Genomic DNA, 18078 nt, shown 5'->3' on the forward strand with positions numbered 1-18078 from the left:
TCATTAGTGGATGAAATCTAAAGGAATTAGGGAACATCCTGGCCTTGACTTCACAATAGAGTGGATTGCTCTCCTTATGAAAGGAAGGCATGGAAATTGAGGGGATCAACTTGGGCTGTTATTCCATCAGAAACAATCAGACTGTAATTTAAATTACTGGTATTATCTCCAAAGATGGCTGAAATAACTACTAGGGGAATACTTGAATGTTGGAAGAAGAAATAGATGGAAGTATGTCATGCAGACCAGGGTTTAGAAATCTGAGAAATACAGAATGTCCTGACTAGAATTCACCTTAGAAATAATTAATACTTGTGGGGACTTGGGACAAATTAGTTAACCCAGGGTCTGTATTTCCTCTTTTGTAAAATGAGCAGATTGTAATAGATGATCCCTTATAGATGGTTTCTTTTAGTTCTAAATCTTCTAAATCTATTATCACCCTTAATATGCAGAAGAAGAAATGGAAGCCAAGAATGAGGAAGAGACCCACTCAGGATGAATTAGTCTCTTAGTAACAGAGCTGGAACCAAGAGCTTCTTAATCTTTTTCTTCTTGCCAGTCCAGCCTCAGATCTGATAATACTACATGACCTGAATATAATAGAAATTTTATAACATGATATCATGATGATAATGATAAACTATTGGGGTGCCCTGCTTTTGACTAGATGTCTTTTGTGATAAGAGACATGGGTTCTACTCAGATTCACTTTAAAATGAAATAATTCATCGAACAAATCTGCAGATTAATATAATGAGCAGTAGAGGAGACATGGTATTTAGTTAGAGAAACCATAGTTCTTGATCTCATAGAGTTTATATTTTGGTGAAGAGTGCCAAAAGTCTAGAAAATGAAAATATTCAGTAATACCTGACAAATATCTCAAAAATGCATAACAAAGTACTATGTGAGATGTCATGGAAAGGGAATCAGAGAAGTTTTTATGGAGGTTAACTCATTTGTATTAGGCTTTACAGGATAGTATAGAAATGTGAGGAAGAATCATTCTCCTGGCTAAGGGAATTGTGTGTGTAAAGGCTCTTATAGCTCAGGGACTTGGAAGATACTAAGCACTTGGAGCACAGACAATGATAGAAAACCATCACTCTACAGATTTTACATTAACTGTTTATTAGCTACATGACTAATGTTGATCCTTTACTTCCCAAGCCTACAATGTTTAGCCCCTTCCCTTCTAAAGAGTAGCTGGGAAAGATGTCAATGAAGGATGCTGCCTTTATCATGTTTCTCAAGCTGCCAGTGGAAGGATGTATTTGTCATATTATTTTCCTTGCTCAAAAATGCAACGATCTTCTTTGGCAGGTAATAGTCCTTCATATCCCCTTCATTTTGGATATATTCCAAGAAAAGACTAGAGGATCACTTGTCAGAGAAGTTGTAGAGGCAATTATTGTTCAGGTTCAGATTGGATTCAATTGGGCACTATGGTAGTACTCACGGATTCCTTCTGTCCCTATGCATGCTAAAACCAGGCCCTAGTTCCTTTTAGCTATTATATCATCACAGGATAATGGAATCATAAATGTAGAGTTAGAAGCATAGAGAACATTGAGTCTAATCACAGAATGTATCTGAGGCAGGATTCCACAGAAGGTTGGACCTCACTGCCAACAAATGTTTACCTTGATCTTCATCTTATTATGGTCCTCCCTGATACTTTTAAGTTACTTTACAGTTTATAAAACTTTTTAAGTACTTTTATCCTAGTTGATCCTTTGTACTCTGTTAAGCAGTTAAGAGATATTTTCTCCTTTGTATGAGTGATAAAATTGAATCAAAGAGTTTGAGTTGCCTTAGGGCATAGAGTTAGAATCTAGCTCTGCTCTCTTTGAATCTGGGCTCTTTATACTATATATGCATTAAGGTCTTGAACCTCTGACTACTTTCAAGGATCCATGGGAGAGTAGAAAGAGAAGGGGAACTTGGAGTCAAAGGACCTGGGTTCACATTAGTTTTCTGATCTTGGGCAACTCAATTATCTTTTTTTCTTTTGACCTTAGTTTCCCCATTTGTAAAGTGAAGTGGGAGTAGACTTAGTCAGCACTAAGGACCCTTTTAGCTTTCAGTCTATGATCCTAGGATCCAGAAGTGATCAGTTTCTTATTTGTTTGTGGTTCTATTTCATTACAAGAAATTACAAGACATTGAATAGAATTGAATGTACCCATTTAGGGGAACCATTTTGTAAGCATTTACTGTGTGCAATGCCCTTCCTTAAGGACTGAATGGAAAATAAAATGAATAAATCTCTTTATACATGGAATTTGTAGCTAAGTAGAGGAAATAAAACATGCCTACAGATAAGTGTAGCAGAACATAATTAAGAGCAAAACAGATATTTGATCACAATCCTAGGAGAGACCCAAATATCAAGAGATGAACTTATTAAGTATCATTCTTGAACAATAAATTGAAGGTTCAACCTGGCTACTTGGGGAAAGATGACAAGGTTTTCATGGCTTATGATGATTGTCAATGTGACTCAGTTCAGCATCTTCTAATCCTCCTGAAACTATTCATTCAATCAATCAATGAACATTTATTAAGCATCAATATGTACCAACCCCTCTTCTAAGCACTTGGAATACAAAAAGAGATAAAAGACAATCCCTGCCCTCAAAGTGCTAATGAACTAAAGAAAAGCAAGAAAAACAAGAAACTTGAATTCCATTTTTTTTTTAGGTTTTTGCAAGGCAAATGGGATTAAGTGGCTTGCCCAAGGCCACACAGCTAGGTAATTATTAAGTGTCTGAGATTTGAACCCAGGTACTCCTGACTCCAAGGCGGTGCTTTATCCACTTCGCCACCTAGCCGCACCTTGAATTCCATTTTCAATAGTCACCTTACATTATATTGCACATGTTTCCACTATTGTTTCTCAGCTTAGGATGTTTCTTCCTCTTTCTCCTCCCTATTCTGGCTCTTACTGTTGGAACCAAACAGTTTACTAGTCAATATTATATTTTATTATTTTCTTCTGTATTTGCTTCATGCAAGTGAGTTAGTTAAAACTATTTTTTCAGACTTCTTTGAGATCCATATGACTTTTGTTTTTCAAGTGGTCTCTGCTTCCTCTGCTTGTACATCATTTCCACACTATTTCTATTCCAGAACTTTCCATATATGGACCCTTTTGGACCTTGTGGTACAGTAATCTCCTTAGTAGCCAATTTTGGCACCTCCCTGTCTATGACATCAAAAATGGGAAATCAGTTGAACAGATTTGAACAAGACTCTCCCCCCTTCCTATATATTCATTTCTTTTTCAGCTCTAACCCTTCAGACTTGATTACCAGGTCCCAGATGGATTTTCGCCTTAAAAGTTCTCCACTTTCTGTGGCCTTTTCACCTTGAATATCCTTTTTTCCCCCTGTGTCCCTCTTCTCTCATTTGGTGAGCTTGATCTGGAATCTCCATTTTGAGAAAAGACTTAGGCTAGTGATCTTTCCTTTCCTTTTCTGACTCTATTTTTAACTCTCTGGACTTCACCACCATGCCTCCACAGAGATCCCTTTCCTCCTACTTCATGATTTTATCTTAATTTTATATATTGTCTTCCCTCATTAGAATATATATACTTCATGGGAACAGAGATTGTCTTTCTTTTTGCTTCTATTTGTATTCTTGGTGCCTGATATTTAATTCACCTATTTGTTCACTTATTGATTATACAACACTTGACCCTCTTCCCCATGAGATGATCTGAAGTATGAGAGACCAAAAAACCTGGAATATCCTGACACTGAATTAGGGGAAGCAGTGAGAGCCTGGAATAATCTAGCTATACCCAATCCTAAGGGTGGCCTCTTAAAGGGTTATAAGCTTGAACAGAGAGGAGGGAAATAACTAACATCATATATATGTCCTTCTAAGATTCTGAGAAATCATCATGCCTAAAGCTGTCTTTGCTTTTTTTATACCTATAATAATGTTTGGCATGTAACTCAATAATCACTGGTCGATTGAGAAAACCAGGCAAAGCATATATAAGGGATCATTCTGTTAAATACCTTAAGGGTGAATAGCAAGGCATGTCAATCAGTAAGTAGCAGTAATTGTTCATATGCTAAAGTGTTCTACCTACCTATGGTATACTTTAAAATTATCTTAGGAATATGAGAATTAGACACTTCAATTTCTACAACAACTCCATTGCCTGTGCCCTTTGGTCCATTGTGGTGCTTGAGAAACAGATCTCTTTTATCATTTCATTTAAATATGAGATGAAGGCACATTTGATTTTCATAACTTTTATATGACTGGTTGCAAATGTGAGTTGTCACAATGTATTTATGTTTTTATGAAATGAATTCATAGTGTACTACAGGCATGAAAATACATTCCCTTACTCTGGGGAACAGATCTAAAGCACTTCCTTACATTCAACCAGTATATAAACAACTAACTTCATACCTCAAAACTCGATACTTTAGCTCTTTGGATTAAGTCCTGACAATAGCAGTGGGTGACCAATAAAGCTCTCAGGAAAAGATCGATTGAAGAACCCCAATAGTGATGATGCTTAAGTGAAATTAAGTAAGAGTAAGATAAACTGGTTTCATAGGGTAGGGAGAGGTCTTAATTTAACATGCCACATGGCAGATAAAACAGCATCAAAACCGAAGTAAAACAAAAATTATTGCATGAACGGATCACTAGTCAGGATAAATCCCAATATATTCTGCCTTGATAGGCCCACACCCGGAAGATTGTGCTTGTTTCTTGGCACCACCTTTTAGATTGGGTGTTTTTGATAAACCAGAAGACATCCAGAGGAAGGTAACTTGGATGATGAAAATACTTGAACTCATACCATTTGAAAGCCAATTGAAAAAACTAGAAAGAATTTTTCACACTCTTGTGTCTTCTGATCTTTTTATCAACTTATCTAATGTTACTGCTTTGCTCATATTCTACATTCAAACTAAACAAGACTTTTCTTATATATTTTCCATATACCCACATTTTCCACTTTTGTGTATATTGTGCCCCATGTCTGGGAGGTCTCTTTCCCCTCCATTGAAGCAGAGATTGCCCACTTTTCAAGGGATGTTGTTGTAGGAAGGCATTCATGCTTTGGGGTGGGTGAGAGGTTTTATTAGATAACCTCTAGTCTTTGCATCTCTGAAAAAACCTATGATTCTATGACAAGCATAGGCCTGAAGGATGTAAATGTGAGGGGAAGGGAGTAGAAGGAAGAAAGTCACTGCTTGTGTGTCAATTAATTTGACTTATTGTAAGAAAGGAACAAAAATAGAAGATTTGCTGTGTAGCTTTTTCTTCAGTGGGTTAATGAAATGCAGTAAGGACTAGAGAGAGTTGATTGCCATTACTGCTTTGTCTTGCACAGATACTAGAAAATTGATGAATCAATCTATCAATAAATCAATTAATTAGTTAATCAATCAATTGTTAATATGTATCTATTTATGTCAGGCACTATGTATTGAAGTTACAAAGATAAAAGAGAATGAGTTCCTGACCTCCAGGACACAAGCACACACATTAAATGTTATATAATACAAAATATAAATCAACTAGGAGATAACCTTGGAGGGGAAAGCACAAGCAGCAAGAGGGGATCAGAAAGCCTCATGGACTAAATGGCATTTGAGCTGAGCTTTGAAAGAGGAGGGAATAAAAAAGGGAGAACATATTAAATATGGAGCTCAGCCCAAAGGAAAGAACAGCAGCTAGGTCAAATAACTATACCACAGAGTGAGTGGAGGAGGGTAATGTGTAAGTAAACTGAAAATAAAAGAAGAAACCCACTCATGAAGGACTTTGAGTGCCAAAGATTGGACTTTATTGAGTGGAGTTTGACATAATCAGATTTGTGCTTAAGGAAAATCACTTCAAAAGCTGTGTGGAAGATAGAAAGAGATGAGGTAGGGTGAAAATACTTTCTCTACAGGGATGAATAATATTAGGCAAATTCTTTTCCCTAAGGACCTAGCAAGGGCAGCATGGAAATTGTAGCTGTATTAGACAATTTAAAAATAAACCCCAAGTATATTATTATTATCTGTTCAAAATATCAGCAATTTAAATTTTATGGTTTTATTTCATTTTTTTGTTTCATATTGTATTTGCATTTGTGGAATATGTTATTCAGGTACAATTAACAATGCCATAAAAAACAAATAACCCCCAAGTTCCTCTTACTAAAATCCCATATGAACCTATTTCCTCTTATTTTAATTAGTTAGGCAGGTCTCCTCAGTGTTCACAAACACCACACTCATTCCCAACTATGTTTACTATTCTCTCTTCTGTTCTCTTTCTCTCCAAACTGTTCCCAAGGCATTTATCCAATTTAATATATTTCAGTTCAACTGAAATGTATATTCAGCACCCATTATAAGTCATGGACCCAGGGCTTAGGAACCAGTGGGATGGAAAACACAGGTAGAAGATTGTGTCTTTGTCTTCATGGACTAACATTTTTGCCATTTGATTGTTCCCCACCTTGTTGAGGGTGAGGACAAATGTTCTCTTTTGCAGAATTTTTAACATCTAATCCTACAAAATCAAATTTAAGTGAAGTTTATGAAGTATGAGTAAAGTATAATATTCCTTATGTACCATGGCTTCATATATTTTTAAGTGGTGGGAGAAGCACAGCAGCAGATAGAAAGATGAATAAGATACATTCTTGCCCTTCTGGAGTCTATAGTCTAGAAAATGAGATAAAAGTATAGACACAAATAGCTTGATTGCAAGGGACAGTGTCAAAGTTCTGTACTGAGGCATGTGTTGGTATGGGGGTTTAGAGAAGGTAACAATCATTTCCCATTGGAAAAATTAGGGGAATTCTATATGGAAGTAGTGACATTTGTTTGTATGTATGCATGTATATGTATATATATGCACATATATGTGTGTGTGTCTATGCTTAAATGTGGAAGGAATTTTCTTTTTTAAAAAATCATGTTTAAAATATATATATATTCTCTGACTATCTTCCCTATATCAAATATAATATTCACATCCTCCCTGTTAAGAGAGAGATGGTTAAGCTAAATGAATTGATATGTCAACCATGGCTGACAATATATGTATCCATATCCATGATCCCCCACCTCTCTATCTATAGAAAACATGTTTCTGAATGAAACATGAAAATAAGTTTCATCAGACCTTATCATCTGTCCAATCAAGATAAGTTGTTACATTAATCTGAGTCCTGATGTTTTCTAAGAGTGCTTTTTAGATTAACACATGTAATGATGCCTTTATTCTTGGTGTCACAATGGTTCAAATATTAACTTTCTCTTTGCTTTGGCTTAGAGTATAATTAATATAATTTTATATAAATTATATAAAGGGGGTCTAATCCAAGGAGAAAAATAGGGGCTATGACTTTATTTACCTCATTATTATACATTTGAAATTTTGATGATTATGGAAATGTTCATATTTTTCTATATTGTTTGATGTCATTCTTTTATTTTTCTCATTTATAATGCTTTCGTATTCAGGAAGTTGAGGTAGGTTTCTCACTTTTAAACTGTATCTAGATGTAGCATCATAATATTTTCCAGATAAAATGTAAATTCCATTCTGCATCCTAAATCTCAGTAGTAAATATTTGTTTTAGCTCACTGAGCCACAACTGCACGCATTTGTTTTTCATTGGTCTATCCGGGTGATGCAATTTATCAAATGCATAGAAACAGTCCATTTACTGGTTTATGTTTTCTCGTTAGTTATAATACCAGTATGATTGTCAGTTATTATCTGAGTTCTAGTGGTAGATTATTTATTGAAAGAACAGGGTCATAGATGTTATTTTGCAGCCTCCAGGACTTTAAACTAAATGTCAGTTCATTTATTAAAGAATCTGTCCTTTTTTTAGCATGTGAATATCTATGTGCTTATATACATTTATAGTCTCATATATATATATATATATATATATTAAAATGAAATAAGATGAAAATCTTTTGATATAAACTTATGATCTCAAAATTAGGGTTAGAAAAATGTTAATGATCCAAACTCCTCAACTGAAGGAGTAAGAAACTCAGACTAGGAGAATTTTTAGTGACTTGTTTAATGTCACATGACTGGTGAAGGTAAAAGTAATATTCTAGTTCTGTTTTTTTTAAACTCCAGGACCAATATCATATCATACTATCATATATACCTGGATGCTTTCATTTGTAAATGCATATATATTTTAACAACACATGCATCTGACTATAGACTCCAGGAGGGCAGATTCATTGTTGCATAGACATACATGCATTTTATATACATGTGGATCTAATGCATTATAAAAATCAAATTGAATATATCTATATATATATGCTCACACACACAAATACAAGAGGCAATTAACATAATAGATAGGGTACTGGACTTGAAGTTAGGAAGCCATGCCTTGAACACATTCTGGCTATATAACTGAACTTTGCATCCTGAGAAAGTCTCTAACGCTGTAAATTGCAGAGTACAGTTTTCCATTGAGAGACAGTTTCTTATTTAGGAGTTCTCTGTACCAGTTAAACCACAGGTGTTGTCCTAAAATACACACACATACACACACACACACACACACACACACACACACACACAAACACATTTGCATATGTATGCACAGGTCCTAGAAATGGATATGAGAAGTTAAGCTACCCACAAAAATAGAGATCACAAATGGAAATGTAAGCTTCATCAATGTTAAAGAAACAGAATGATGTAGTTGAAAGAAAGCTGGAATTAGAGTCAGAAGATCTGGGTTCAAGCAACAGTCCTAGAAACTAGGATTTTCTCTCATGAAATGGAACCCACTATCTCATGCAGCTCTGATTATTAGAAAGATTTTTCTTTCTTTAAACATAAATATTTTTCTATAACTTCACCCCATGATTCTAGTACTGTTCTTTGGGACCACAAAAACAAGGCTGTATCTCTTTCTTTTAGAAAGACCTTAATATACTTGAAGATCACTGGTAGACAGTAAATACTTAAAAGATTGCTGCATAGAAGAGAGGGATTCAAGTTATTTTTATATGATCCCAAAGGGCAGAATTAAGGAGAATGGATAGATTTGTAAAGAGGCAGAATTTGCCTTTATTCACTGAGAAGTTTCCTAACAATGTCCAAAAATGGAATAGGTTTCCACTGGATTGTCCTTCAGTGGAAGTCTTCATAGGGAGACTTGATGATCATTTGTTGGGATAGTGCTGTTGTAGAGGAGATTTCTAGGCAAGTATGAGTTGGACTATGGACCTCTTAAGTGTCTTTAAACTACAAGGTGCTATGTTTCTATTCTTTTGATTCAATTTTTTTTCTTCATACCTTCTTCCCCCAACTGGTCTGCCAAAATACCCCTTAATATTCTGGGAGAGCTCAGGGTTTCCAAGACATCTCAATTAATAAAACAAATTACTTTTTGGATGTGAAGAATTGCACTGTAATTAACTATCCTAGGAAATGTAATTTTTATTTATTTGATCTTAGATCAGATCTACTTGTATATGAAATGACCCATATAGTCAAGGATTTGCCAATGGGAATACACAGATTAGAAGGTTTCCACATTCATGTTTCAGACATTAGTCCAAGATATAGTCCAGAGGGGTTTTATACCCACATTTAAGTTCTTTTTGCCTTCTCAGTCATCTGCATTAGTTATCCCCAGCCATGTTGAAGAAGATTGGTATTTATTTTCTAGGCTGGGATACCAAGAGCAATTTGTATTATCTTGGGTAATCTTCAGATGAAACTGCAGGGATCAGACAGCTTAGCTAAAATATGTATGAGTGAGAAATCATCTGTTCTGTTTGAGCTAAACTTCTTTGATCTGATGGCATCTGAGGCTTAGAGGTATACTATAAAGTACATCATAATGTTCATAATCAGGAGCAAAGTATTTAGGTTTTAAAAAGTTCTTTTTGTGTTTACTTTTGTTCAGTTTTCTCTTCTATTGGCCATTGTTTGCTCCAAAGCTGAAGCAAGCCCCTGCCTAAGACTTGGCTAAAATTTGAGCAGAACTGCAACCATTTGGGGGATTGTAGATCAGGAAGAAAAGTCACATTTTTCATTCAAGATTGGCAAAAGCTGAAAGACTGACATTTATATAGAATTTGAGATTTCCAAAGTGTTTTACATATATATAATTTCCTTAGCATTTATGATCTCTTCAGTTTGAAGGGACATAGTTATTCAAACTAGAAAGAAATGTTTAAGAATCATTTCATGTTATATAAATTGAGAGATCTCACAGTAAAATTCAGTATAGAAATAGAAACCTTTTTTCTTTTTTAAAAGAGTATTCTTTTTTTGAGAATACTGATCTTAATAACATTTCTTCAAGGAAGAAGCTGAAAGCATTTAGCCAAAGTAGTGTCCACTAGCTATGGATAGTATTTATGCTTCTGTTAATGGTGACAACTAAGAGAAATAGGTAATAGGTGAGTGAGTAACTCAGAAAGTTATGGTTCTCTGTTAGAATAAGCTATTGAACTTAGAGAAAACAGACATCATGACTCTCAACCAGGAATGAATCCTTTTAGAATTGTTGAGAACTTAGTGAACATTTGTCAGTTAAAGACTAAGTAGAAATTGAACTAGGATTAGAATAGGTAATAGTGTAGGATACAATGTGCAAGGGGGATGTAGCAAAGGAGCTCTTTATAAAAGCACATTTAAAAATTTATTGCTATCTTTTCTTTTTGTGTAATTTTTATTTCCCATCATATTCCCTTTTCTCTCTCACAAAGAGTAATTTCTTATAAAAAAATAAAATTGAAGAAGAATTCACTAAAACTAAAATATAATTAAAGTCAACATTTTATGCAGTTTTCCACATCTCTAAGTCTCCCATTTATGAAATGAAGAATGCATTTACTTTTAATAGGAAAAACATCATTTTCCATGGCAGAAGGGATTTGTTTATTGGTGAATCAAATTATTCAGGTTAAAATGAAGGTTCTAAACAGGCAGTAGAATTTAACACTTGGAAATACTATTTTTTAAAGGCAGGGGATCTATAGACTTTATAAAAATTTTGAGAGAATACCTGCCAAGTCAAACCCCAGAATCATATGAACATAATTTTAAATACTTTTAATGCAAATAAAGACAGATTTGAATAATTGGAGAAATCTTAATTGTTCATGGGTAGACAGAGCCAATATGATAAAAATGACAATTCTACCTAAACTAATGTACTTGTTCAATTAAATTACCAAAAAAAATTTTTATTGAGCTAGAAAAACAATGACAGAATTCATTCGAAAGGACAAAAGATCAAGAATATCTAAGAAATTAATAAAAAAATGCAGAGAAAAGAAATTTAATAGTATCAGAGCTTGAGCTATATTATAAGGAAAGAATTACCAAAACTTACTGCTACTGACTAATGGATCAGTGGAGCAATATAGACATGCAATATGCAATAGTAAATAATTATAGGAATCTTGTATTTGATACATAGAAAGATTTAAAGTTTGGGAATAAGAATACACTATCTGGTAAAAAAATATTGGGAAAATAGTAGAAAACACTCTGCGGGAAATTGAGTATAGACCAATATCTTACTACTGTTTACCATTACAAGGTCAAAGTGGATACATGACAGGGGTGGCTAGGTGGCACAGTGGATAAAGCACTGCCCTTGGAGTCAGGAGTACCTGGGTTCAAATCTGGTCTCAGACACTTAGTAATTACCTAGCTGTGTGGCCTTGGGCAAGCCACTTAACCCCATTTGCCTTGCAAAAAAAAACCCCTAAAAAAATGGATACATGACCTAGATATAAAAGGAGATATCATAAAAAAACTAGAAGATAATAGAACATATTACCTACCAGAATAGGAGAAGAATTTATGAATAAACAAGAGATAGCACTATGAGATGTTAAATGGATAATTTTGATTACATTAAAAGGTTTTGTACAAATAAACTAATGTAGTCAAGATTAGAAGGAAAGCAAAATATTTAGAAAAATTTATAGACAGCTTCTTGAATAAATATATAGAAAACTCAAATTTATGAGTATTAGTAATTCTTCAATTAATAAATAAAAAATCAAAGCATTTTAATAGACAGTTTTTTGATAATGGAATCAAACTATACTCAGCTATATAAAATACTCTAAATTATTATTGATTAGAGAAATGCAAATTAAAACAATTTTCAGATATCGTTTCATACCTATCAGACTGGCAGATATGATAGAAAAGGAAAATGAGGATGTGGAAAAGCTGGGACATTAATATACTGTTGGTTGGAACTGTGAAATGATCCTGCCATTTTAGAGAGCAATCTGGAATTATGCCCAAAGAATTATTAAATTGTGTACACCCTTTGACCTAGCAAATTAACTCTGTTTCCCAAGTTGACAAGGAAGAAAAGGAACTTATATGCTTTAAAATATTTATGGCAGCTCTCTTTGTGATGGCAAAAGAACTTCAGATGAAAGAATGTCCATTGATTGGGGAATGGCTACACAAATTATGGTATATGGAACTTAATGGAATACTACTGTGCTAAAAGAAATGATGAACTGGTTGATTTTATAAAAACAGCAGAAGAGAATGCTGTGTATAGTAACAGAAATACAGTGCAAAGAATAATTGTAAACCAAATTATTCTGGGCATTATAAATACTTAAAAATCAACTATAAAGGATCTATAAAGGAAGATACTATCTACCTTCACAGAAAGTACTGTTAAGTAGAAGTGGATGTAGTATGGTTTTAAAAATATTTATAAACTTGTGTCAAATAGGGACATTCTCTAGTGTGAATGGAGAGGAAGGCAGAGAGACAGTTTGAATCTTAAAATGTAACAAAAATAAATAAATTTAATTTAATTTTAAAAAAGACTAGGAGTATACTTCTTAAACCTTCCTTAGGGTCTGGAAATGTCTTGTTTGGCATCAGTCTCATGGTCTTATTACCTTTCTGCATACTTGTGTTTAATTATTCTTCCTTGGAAGCTGTTAGATGACTCAGTGAATAGAGTATTGGATCTTGAGTTTGGAAGACCTGAATTCAAATTTGGTTTCAGTCACTTACTAACCTTGAGAAGGAAGTGGCAAGTCTTTCCAGGATCTTTGCCAAGAAATCCCATGGACAGCATTAGTGTGCTATGTAATTCATGGGATCATAGAGAGTCAGATATTTTTAAACAACAACATAGTGATTATTTAGCATCTATGTTATAGATCTCTTCAGTCATGTTTTCTGTTGTGCTCATTATTATGATGGTTGTTTATAAACTGAAAATGACCATAATGCAGCTTAAATGTCCTTGTTTTAAAGCTTTATTCAGTTACTCAGTCAATAAACATTTGCTAAGATACCTTTATAGATCATTAAAAAGATAGTTCCTAATCTCAAGGAAGTCACTGTCTAATGAGGAAGTTAAAAAACAATGTCAAGGTATATATAGGATAGATTGGAAATAATCAACAGAAGGAAGGCACCAGAATGAAGGGCAATTCAGGAAAGGCTTCCTATATAGGTATAATATTAGCTGGGATTTAAAGACAGTCAGGGAAGTCAAGAGGCAGAAATAAGAAGGGAGAACGTTCCAGGCATGGGAAACAACCAGGGAAAATGGTCAAGATCAAGAAATAGAGTAGTTTCTTTAAATAAGAGAAGAGAGAACAAGGCTACTGGATTGTACAGCAGTTGGGATTTAAGGAAGTATAAAGTACAAGAAGACTGAAGAGATGTGTTTGGTTGTGGGTGTAGAATAGCTTATAAAGGACTTTCAGTGCCAATCAAAAATGTTATATTTGATCTTGGAGGTGATGGGGAGCCACTGAAATTTATTGACAGTGGGAGGGGTTCCATAGTCAGACCTGTACTTTAGGAAGATCACTTTGACAACTGAGTGGAAAATTGACTGGAATGGAGAGAGACTCATGGCAGAGACAAACCAACAGGATATTGTGATAGTCCAGGTATGAGGTGAAGGGATTCTGAATCAGGGTGGTGATAGTGTCAAAGGTGAGAAGGGAACACAGAGAAGAGATGTCATGAAGATAAAATTGATAGACCTTGATAACAGATTATATATAAGAGAGATAGTAAGGAGTTGAGAATGACAGAAAGCTTGTGATTCTGGGTGACTGGTAGTGTCATTGGCAGTATTAGCAAAGTTTGGAAGGGGGTGGTACTGTGGAAAAGATAGTTCAGTTTTGGATAGGTTGAGTTTTAAGATGTATATACAATATCCAATTCAAGATGTCCAATAAACTCTTGGAGAAGTTAGGACTAAAGAAATAGATTTCAGAATCATAGGCAAAGAGATAATGAAATCTATGATAACTGAGGAGATCATTAAATGAAATAGTATATAAAGAGAAGAAAACAGAACCTAGGTTTCAGTTCAGTACACCCATGCTTAGTAGGTATGACCTGGATGAAGATCTAGTAAAGAAATGGTCAATAGATAGGAGGAGAACCAGGAGAGATCAGTATCACAAAAATCTAAAGAAAAGTAGGTATCAAAGAGAAGAAGTTCTCACATCATTTTAAAAAAAAACAGCCAAGTAGCCTACAAAGTTTGGACATCCCTGGTGCTGGTGAATAGCACAATAGAAAGGTTTGATGAGTTGTTGATACAGCTTTGGGTAAGAATCAAGAAAGGGTTGCAGTCTTCATCCCAGTCAGAAACATCAATTTTGGGAATCGCAAATCCTTTAAAATACTTGTGTCCAACTTAAATAGAAATGGATCCCTGCCTGTGGCCACAGAAAACCACAAATAATCATTAACTATATTGTATTGTATTTTTATTTATTTTGTTAAATATTTCTTAATTATAGTTTAATCTGGTTCTATTCTCACTAACTCCTGATTCCAAGTTTGACAACTCTTCTTTAAAATTTTAAAGTAGAAAAGGTAAATTCAGTTTCTTCTACACTTTGGGGTTTTAATTTAAGTGGTGATTTCACTGATATATGGAACTTGGAATAACGAAATTTCCACTGCTAATACATCTAGCTACTTGTCATAGATGTAGCTAGTAAGGGTCAGAGATGGGACTTAAGCCTAAGCTTCTATGATCCTGAATTCAGCTCTCTATAGTTCAGTTTTGTTTGCTTTCTTTTGGCAAGCCAAGTGGGTTAAGTGACTAGCCCAAGGTCACACAGCTAAGTAAATATTAAGCATTTGAGGCTGAATTTGAACTCAGGACTCTAGGACTGGTGTTCTATCCACTGTGCACGTAGTTGCCCCTTATAGTTTCTTTGTGCTGCTCACTTTCCAAACTTACACCAGTGAAAATTTAAAGTTGTCATTTCCCCTTTGTTTTCCTTGTTCCCTGACTAATGATTATTCCCCTGACTAATTATGCTGCTTAATATATGCTATAAAATTTATTTTATTATATTTATATATATATGCACATTAATATACATGCATAGACCACAGACATATTATATGGCAAAGTGCCCTTCTTAATTTCTCAACTTCCATAATGCATTCATGTGAGCCATGAATGAGCAATGAATATTTGGATATATTTTCTTCTACTTAAGAAAATTATTCATTACTGAGGTGGAGCAAGATTTTTTTTAGCTTCACTTTAGATGATGAAATTACTGATAAACAAACAAACTCAACTACTACTTTTTCCTGTCAACTCTGATCAAACAAAATCAATTTGGTTACTAATATATTCTGAATTTTAAACAACTCAAACTTTCTAAAGCCAGAAGTGGGGGGACTGGAGTAGTGAGGACTCTTAAGAAAGGACTTTTTGCGTAGTATTCTCACACTTACATAAAAAGAGGATGGAAACAATGATATTACAGAGAAATTTCACATATCCCATTTCTGATAGAGAATGTGATTTTGCAGGGCATCATGAGTCAGATATATATTTTTGACTGATGCCCTCATATTCAGAAATCATTTTGAAAGTATTTGTGCAGAGAAGAATCAACTCCTCCTTTCTTGTAGACTGCCTTTGGATATTAAATAGCACTGATCTGGATAAAGTAATGTTGACTTGTTCACCCATAGTATGTAGACATGTCTTTGCCTTTCCATGATACACTCTTGGTTATTGAAATGCAGAAAGTAAAATTCTGAATCTATCATGTCATTTAAAGAATTTTTCAATAGAATACATTTTACTTTTAGGGGTAAATACTGAAATACTGACTTTAACATGGGTATCTCTTTTGAACCCTGATATTAGAATTAGAATGAGGCTTTCCTTTTTTCTTGCCACAATACTTTGCAATGCAGCAAAAAAGAGGAAACAAAAATCACACTGAAGAAACATCAATTATTTGGGTTTGAAGAAGACCTAAAAATCATTGTATTCAGTCTTTTCATTTACAAATTAAAGCTCCAAGGTCCAGAAATGAAATTTCCCTATCAAACATCAGAAAATTTATGATCAAGGGCATTATTTATTTTGTATTGTTTTAAAATAAATGTTTTAATATCTTATTTTTATTTTGCTATTATTTACAAATAATTCACTCTTCTTTCCCATCCTACTAGAATTATTTCTTACAAAAAGGAAAGCACATCAACATATTAGTAGTATCTGAAAGTATATGCCTTATTTTTTTCTATAAACTATTATTTTTGTTCTGAGAGGAGTTATTCCTTGGGAATCATGATTGGATATTGCATTGATCAGTATTCTGAATTTATTCATGATGTAGGAAATAGGATCATTTACTCAAGAAGCAATCTGTTCTAATTTTACCAAAGCTATTTTACTAAAAATCTATTTAGGGACTTATATGAACTCAACAAGGAGCTAATAAAGTTAGGTAATTGGGCTTCATAAAGGCAAATAAAATTCAAAGGAGACAGTGTCATATATAAACTGTTATGTAAGGCAGTAAGGAAGATAATTTAAACTAATTGTGCACATTGATGCAAATTAACTTCTCTTGAAGAGAGACTGAAGCATCATTTTTGGACAACTCACTGAAGATGTTTAATGTGTACAGAGCAGCTGTCAAAAAGATTTGAAGAAAGCCCTTATGAATATCAGGTTGGAAATGCTCAAGAGAAGAAATGACACATGAACCAAAGATGGAATAAATGATAGATGATACATCCATGATGTATCTTCACTTAGAAATTCATTTGCTTAAAAAATGGGTTTATATAGGGCAGCTAGGTGGTGCAGTGGATAGAGCACCAGCTCTGGAGTAAGGAGTACCTGAGTTCAAATGTTGCCTTAGACACTTTATAATTACCTAGCTGAGTGACCTTGGGCAAGTCACTTAACCCCATTGCCTTGAAAAACTTTAAAAAATGGATTTATAGTCAGAAAGGGAATTATCAGGAATGAAAGTAAATAAATTAAAGATAGATGGGAGGGGAGAAGAGAGAAGGATCAGACATACACACAAAGATTCAGAGAGTGGAATCATATGGTAGAGCTAAGCAATGCTGTGTGGAAGAAGTAGACAAAGAATCTTATATTCAATGGTATGCTAGTAAAAATTTAACAGCCAGGTTGGGAGGGGGACGAAGGGTGAAATAAAGATGTATGATATACACTTTAAATTTGTTAAAAAATTTTTTAAAATGTTAAATTAACATTCCCCCCCCATTTTCTTAAGTCTAGACAAACAACAAAACAATAATTCAATTCATGATTCATAGCATTTGCCAATATTTTAAGTGTAAATGTTCAAGCAAGAAATTTAATAATCAATTCTTGTCAGATTGTATGAACAGAATCTAGAACACTTCTACCTTTATCTATGAAATAATGTATTCTTTTATTGTTTGTATTCAGTCATTTCAGACTGTTTGTGGCCCCATTTGAGGTTTTCTGGGCACAGATATAGGAGTATTTGCCATTTCATTCTCCAACTCATTTTACAGATAAGGAAACTGAGACCTATAAAGTTAAATGGTCACACACATAAGGGTCTGAGGCAATATTTGAATTCAGAAAGATGAGGTCTGGCACCGCTCCACATAGCTATCCATTGAATTCCTTAGTCAATTTTAATTACATGACCTTTTGAGTGGCATAATTTAAGACTAGCAGTGGCTGATTATACCTGTGGTCATCACTGATACTTTAATAGTTGTCTTATTTTAAGTCAT

The 18078-nt window shown here is 34.1% G+C and overlaps 1 protein-coding gene across 4 annotated transcripts in view; it reads left to right on the forward strand.

Moving 5' to 3' along the window:
- Nucleotides 1–18078, forward strand: part of SPOCK1 (SPARC (osteonectin), cwcv and kazal like domains proteoglycan 1) — a 1031033-nt gene that overhangs the window by 463200 nt on the left and 549755 nt on the right. The window lies entirely within an intron of this gene.

This window comes from Macrotis lagotis, chromosome 1, assembly GCF_037893015.1.
Source record: "Macrotis lagotis isolate mMagLag1 chromosome 1, bilby.v1.9.chrom.fasta, whole genome shotgun sequence".
Lineage (NCBI taxonomy): Eukaryota > Metazoa > Chordata > Mammalia > Peramelemorphia > Peramelidae > Macrotis > Macrotis lagotis.